This window comes from Camelus bactrianus, chromosome 7, assembly GCF_048773025.1.
Source record: "Camelus bactrianus isolate YW-2024 breed Bactrian camel chromosome 7, ASM4877302v1, whole genome shotgun sequence".
NCBI lineage: Eukaryota > Metazoa > Chordata > Mammalia > Artiodactyla > Camelidae > Camelus > Camelus bactrianus.
In genome coordinates this window covers 45,278,099-45,284,098 of record NC_133545.1, presented here as the reverse complement: position 1 = coordinate 45,284,098, position 6,000 = coordinate 45,278,099, and the positions used below count along the sequence as shown (strand labels likewise).

The window sequence follows — 6,000 nt, the reverse complement described above, 5'->3', positions numbered from 1 at the left end:
ACCTGGGAGACAAGGGAGTGGGCGCGGGGTGCGGGCGGCGCAGTCAGGCCAGGGCGCCGTCTGCGGGAGCGAGAGCGGGAGCGGAGAATGGGCTCCACCTGGCCGCCAAGCCGCGGCCGGAGGGGCGGGGCCCGGCTTCCCGGAGGCGGTGGCACCTCCTCTCGCCCGAGCGCGCGCTCCCGGGCGTCCGGCGCACGCGCGAGGCCGGGAGGGAGCGCGCCCCGGCGGCGGCGGCAGCAGGAGGAGGAGGAGGGCGGCTGAGGGGAGGCTGGCCGCGCGCGCGGTCGTGGCGGCGGCGCCGGCGACCGGAGCCGGGCGGAGTGGGGAGCGAAGGAGGGGGCGGAGGGACAGGGGTGCTGAGGAGTGTGAGCCGCATTTCCAGTTCCCAACTACGAGCGGCGAGTTTGTAGATGGGGCTCCTCCGCGGCGCCTGCGGCTGAGGAAGAGCAGCAGCGGCGGGCGAAGGGGAGCGGCGACGGCGGCGGCGTGGAGGCGGCCGAGGTGTGAGCCGGTGAGTTGCCGGGGCCCCCACGTCGCTCGGGTAACGGTTTCTCCGCGCGCCGGGCCAGCCTGGGGGCGCCCTGTTGCTCGTCGCTTCGCGCCAGCCGGGGACCCCGACCCGCCCCCTCAGCACCTGGGCTCGGGCAGGCGGCGCGGGCGGCGGGGGGGTGCTCTGCTCGGCCCGCGCTGGAGGGGCCACAGCTCCCGGGCTGCCGGCGTGCCGGCGGGCGGGCGGGCCGAGCGCGGCAACGTGTCTGGCCCATGCTGCCGGCCGCCGCGCGGCTCCGCGCCCCGCTCTCCCCACGCGCTCCCCGGCGCGGCCCAGGCGGGGGCAGGGCTGGGACTGGGGGCGCGCGAGGCCCCCTCTGGGCGTGGGGCGCGGGCGCCGACACCTTGTGCGGCGGAGTGGCGTTAAAGCATGAATGGAGAACAGCGCTGGGGGCGGTGGTTGCGGTGACTGACACCTTCGGGGTCAGTCCCCAGAGGGGGAGATTCGCAGGCCCCCAGCTGCCTCCCGAGCTCCGAGTTCTTGGGGGAGGAGGCTTTCTGCTAGTACTGCTGCCACTTCCGAGGCACGAGACTCCAGTTGTTTGGCCGAAGTGGTTGTGGGCCGAGCACACGCTGCTCCGGAGGCGTTCGCGGCTGAGGCAGTGCCTTCCTATTCTGGGTACGTTGGTCAGGAATGAGAAAGGTGCTGGGGCTTTTTGTTTGTTTGGCGGGGTGGGGGGCCAGGAGGGAGTCGATTGAGGGATCTTTGGTCGGTGTGCTGACAGGATGTGGATTGGTTGGTGGGTGTTTTTTGCAGGACTTTTTAACACTTTATTGGGAGTTTAGTCTCAATCTCCCAGTTCCTGGGATTACAGCTTGAGGTTTCATCTATTCAATTTACATCAGCTGGGCCGTGCATTGTGAGAGGGGTTGGGGGCAGGCGAGAAAGGGAATTGAAGGCTGATGGGGTAGCTCAAAATTCTCCGCATTACTTACAAACAGCTGGGTAAGGTCAAGACAGCCACGTTTTACTCCTCTACGCCTTTGGGGGTTATTGGAATGTTACTTTATGCTTCCTGAATTGGTCTTGTAATATGGCTCAGAACATTTGAGGTGCGTTAAAATGCTCTTCAATTGGAGTATGATTTAGCAGCCATTTCTTCCCGTGAAATGTTTCAAATGGTCTTTCGGAAACTTATGTCTGTGGAATATTTTAGGCTAGGTAATACACTGTTACCAATGCGGAGATAGTTGCGGTACGTAGGTAAAACAACGGACCTCTCGGTATTGCTTATTCTAGGCATCTACTGGGCAATTATGATAAGGTATCCGGCCTGATTATAGTCAGGTCTTCTGAGGCCTAATTACAGTAAACAAAGAACTTTTGTGGGTTGTGGCATTGTGAGGTCATTTGTATCTGAAATCTATCATATATTTAAATTTATGTTTAAATATACATTTGCATAATGTGTTACTTTTTAAGGTCCATGCTGCTTTTAGTTTCGACTAGGGTTACATAATATACAAGTGGTAACACTTTTAATGCTCTGTTTTTGTCCTATAGAGACCGTACACTAAATAACTTTATGAAAAAACACTTGGGGATGTAAGTATCCTTTTCTAATTGATGCCACTCAGTTCCTTTTCCACTGATATTTGAAAATGATCTTTTAAATTTACATTCTAAATTAAACACTGGAAAAATTAGGGGCTTAAGCAAGTGTGGTAGCTCTACATAAGAATCATTTTTTGTTATTCTCTAGGCCAACTGTTGGATTTTTTTTTAACAAATCATATTTTTCTTAAACATTTGTGGGAGCAGTTTGCATTTTTCCTGAGTCTCATTTCAGACTGAAATTGTTCCAGAGGATTGCACAGCCTGCTTCTCTCCCTCCTTCCCCCTCTGCCCCTCTTTTTAGCTTGGAATAAACAAGAAATCATAATTATGAGACTCTATGTTATCTTATTAAAAGCTATTTTTAAATTGAAATTGAGTATTTACCATCCCTTTATATACTTTATCATTTTATAATGGATGGTTAACAGAAGACAATTGATATTTTAATTAAATGCTTTTCACATTTTTTAATCCAAGCTTTGTTAAAAATGAGAAACATCAGAAAATTATTGCTGAGAGTTGCAAATAATACAGGGTTAGTGCTAGTCAAAGGCTGTCTAAGTATAAAAACACCAGCAAAATAAATATTAGAAGAGGCAAAGAACCCATTTGTACTTCTGACATTATTTGCTTTATTATAAATTACCTAGTTCTAGGTGCTTTTTAAAAGAGTATCCTGCAAATTAGACATTAGGTTTTTAGCACTGATGATAAGTTTCTTTAACAAGGTGGTTCATTTGGTAAGTGACTAAATTTGTGTCAGAACTCCACTTCAGGTAGATGTAGTTAACTTGCAAGGAATGTGCTTATATATTTTTCTGGAGAAATGAACACCTGCCCATTAGACAAAACAAATACTAGGCTGTTTGAGGATATCGTTAAATTATTCCTAAAAAAAAAAAAAAAAAAACCTAAGAAAAAATGTGGTTTGTTTTACCTGTAGATTCTTTCCTTCTAAAAATAGTGTTCACATTTATGAATATCATAAGAGCAGGAAAGCATACAAGGTCTCTTTACTGATATGGTGCTATTACTGAATTAAAGATTTGATTTTTTTCATTGTAGGAACCAGGTTCTACATAGAGTATTTTTGGTCAGCCTCACAGAAGCTACAATGATTTCCCTACTCTTCCTGGTATTTGTATGTGACCACTGGGGGGAGACTTTACAATTTAGGTTGATTGTATCCCTCCCTCACATAGACTGCTGCTAATCATCCCTGGGCACTTTGCCAAATTTCTGGAAGTGTGTTGAGGGGGATGCACTCAGAATCAAGTCTTGATCAAGGTGTCTAAATGACTGTTTCTTTAACTTACACCACACTCACCAAGTACCTCTCTTTATAGATAGTGTTATTGACAGTCTGCTTTTTGGTCTACTGTTATATGGGCTAACTAAATATCTAACATAGTGAAAGATAAATTCATGAATACATTAGAACTTTCAAAGATGTGACTTTACTGATACTAATCTTAGAAGCAATGCAGGTTTAATTACTTTGTGTACACAGATACTAGTTGTCTGGAAAGAGCTGAAGAGAACACCACTCTTTTGTGAGGTTTACCATATCCAGACCTCTAAACTGATTGGTCTTCTATTTTAAAAAGCTTTCAGAGGAAGAGATATTGAAGCATCCCTTGTATCTAATTTCACCACATAGGGGAAGTCTTCCTTTATCATAGTAATAGAGATAAGATTAAAACTCACAATTTTCTTGACCATTAACCTCTAGCTATTCTCAGGAGGTACAGTAAAGTCAAAAAGAAGTGTAGTTTCCAATTTTCTCTTCTGACAGATTTAACCTTGTTAATGTCCAATTCAGTAACAGTGAACTCAGCAAAACAAAGGATGGTACATTTACTGTAGCTTAGAAAAACCTTAGGTTTTTAAGTTCTTCTTTAACTAAAACCTTTGTGCAGACTTGATCATAGTAGATTCATGAAGTAGTTTCTATCATCTTATCACCCTAGATTATTCTTTAAGATGGCTTTGCAATTTTCTTCCTCTTAAAAAAATTCATACCAAGTGGTAGAGCACGTGCTTAGCATGCACGAGGTCCTGCGTTCATTCCCCAGTGCCTCCATTGAAAAGCCAAATAAATCAATAAACCTAATTACCTACCCCCTGCCAAAAAAGAAAAGTTCATAGTCTACCAAAAGAGAGATTTTATGCTTAGGAAATGTTTATTCCTGGCTGACTTCAACATTTTGTTTAATACTTTGGGAGTCGTTTCTAAAGGCCTGAGTTATCACCGATGCAAAGCAAAATGAGAGTTAAAGACAATGTAGTGAGTTTTGCAAATCCTTTTCACTGCCAACTAGTTCCTATACATGATCTGATTCCTACCTGCTTTAGCAACTTACAACTTTCCTCTTAGATCAATTACTCCTTTCACCCTGCTTTAACATTCCCCTTTGTTCACTATTACCCATCTACACTGCCTTTCTTTTTTCCCTCAGAAATGTCATGGCTTGTTTGTGACTTAGGACTGTTCCCTCTGCCTGGAATTCTCTTCCTAAAACATAATGCAGCTGGCTCCTTTTTGTCATTTTGGGTTTCAGTTCAAATATTACCTTCTCAGATAAGCATACTGTCCAACCATCCTGTCAGAGTGGCACCATCCTTATTTTCCTCTGTCCTATTACCTTAATTTTTTTTCTGCAAACCATTTATCACTATCTGAAATTGTATTTTCTTATTATTTTATTATCTGTATACACTTACTAGAATGGAAGCCCAATTAGAACAGTGATTTTTATCTCTTTTGTATAACAGTGTATTCCAAGAACTTAGACTTGCTCCTGCCACACAGCTGTTATTAAATATAAATATTCCTTTTAAAAAATCTTAGGTTAGGTTCTGTCCCTCCTGAGGCTTTGGTGTTAAAATGTTTCTTTTTGAAATGATATGAATAGATGACACTTGAAGTAAGTAGGCTGTTGGCTGTAAGTAATAGAAATCCTTTCTAACTAGTATGAACAAAAGGTGAGATTGTAAAGATGCAGTGGTTTCTAAGGGAATCCAAGGGTTGAGACTCAGAAACTCTAGCGCCAGCAGGATATACGTCATCTCTTCTCTTTACTCTTCACTGTGCATTTGCTTCATGTCTTCTCATGCTATAGAGGACCACTTCCTAGTTCTCTTAATGGAAAATATGGCCACTAGCAGCTGCTAAGTTTTCTCCACACCGGGCTAGACAACTGGAAACAGATTCCTCTAGCACCTATCTCTCCCCTGTTCAACAAACTATGCCATGTTGTTAGAACTTGATTGTACTTGCTGTAATGACGCAAAATAGGATTGAGCAGTCCGCCAAAGTAGGTATCCTAATGATCGTTCGTTTTCACACCAGAAGGACCACGTCTCTGGAGGAGTTTTAACCTAGGAAAATGCTGTCAATTTAAATGAATGCGTACTTTGAGGCTACATTATAAACTTTGGTATTTTGATTCTGTATGTAGATCTTTTGCCATGAACTAACTCCACCTAAGTGGGTATTAGAATCCTTTAGTGTGGGATAACACTAGTTCTAGGATTCTAATTTATTAGGTCTGGTGTGGGGCCAGAGCATGTTTGTATTTTTTAAGTCCCCAAGAGCCAGTATTTGTAAAATAATAACATCCTATAAAACATTCTTTTTACTAAATCAGTCAGCATAGCTTTTAAGATCCTATACCATTTAGAGAGCTCTAACCCTAGAACTTGGTCTGTCTTACTTTGGTCTCTATTTTAGCCAGATTGGTAACTCTGAAAGCATCTAATTAATTTTCATTGCTTTGCTCACATTCATATTCTCCCCTTCCTTGCCCCCTTGTTTCTTCTCTGCTAATAAATGTTTAAGTTTTCCTCCCCTGAGAAGCTGTCTTTGGCTAGCCTCATCCACAATTTGTCTT

General features: G+C 44.3%; 1 protein-coding gene across 4 annotated transcripts in view; it reads left to right on the top strand.

Annotated features, from left to right (window-relative positions):
- The first annotated feature begins 237 nt into the window (after window positions 1-237).
- Window positions 238-6,000, top strand: part of PALS2 (protein associated with LIN7 2, MAGUK p55 family member) — a 103,705-nt gene continuing 97,942 nt past the window's right edge. For 2 of the 4 annotated variants that reach the window (XM_074367337.1, XM_074367338.1), the window contains exon 1: window positions 238-511. The gene's annotated coding sequence lies outside the window, so the exon portion shown is untranslated. Of the gene's footprint in view, window positions 512-864; window positions 1,169-6,000 lie in introns of those variants that run through there. The other 2 variants (XM_010968629.3, XM_010968630.3) reach the window with 2 other exon arrangements.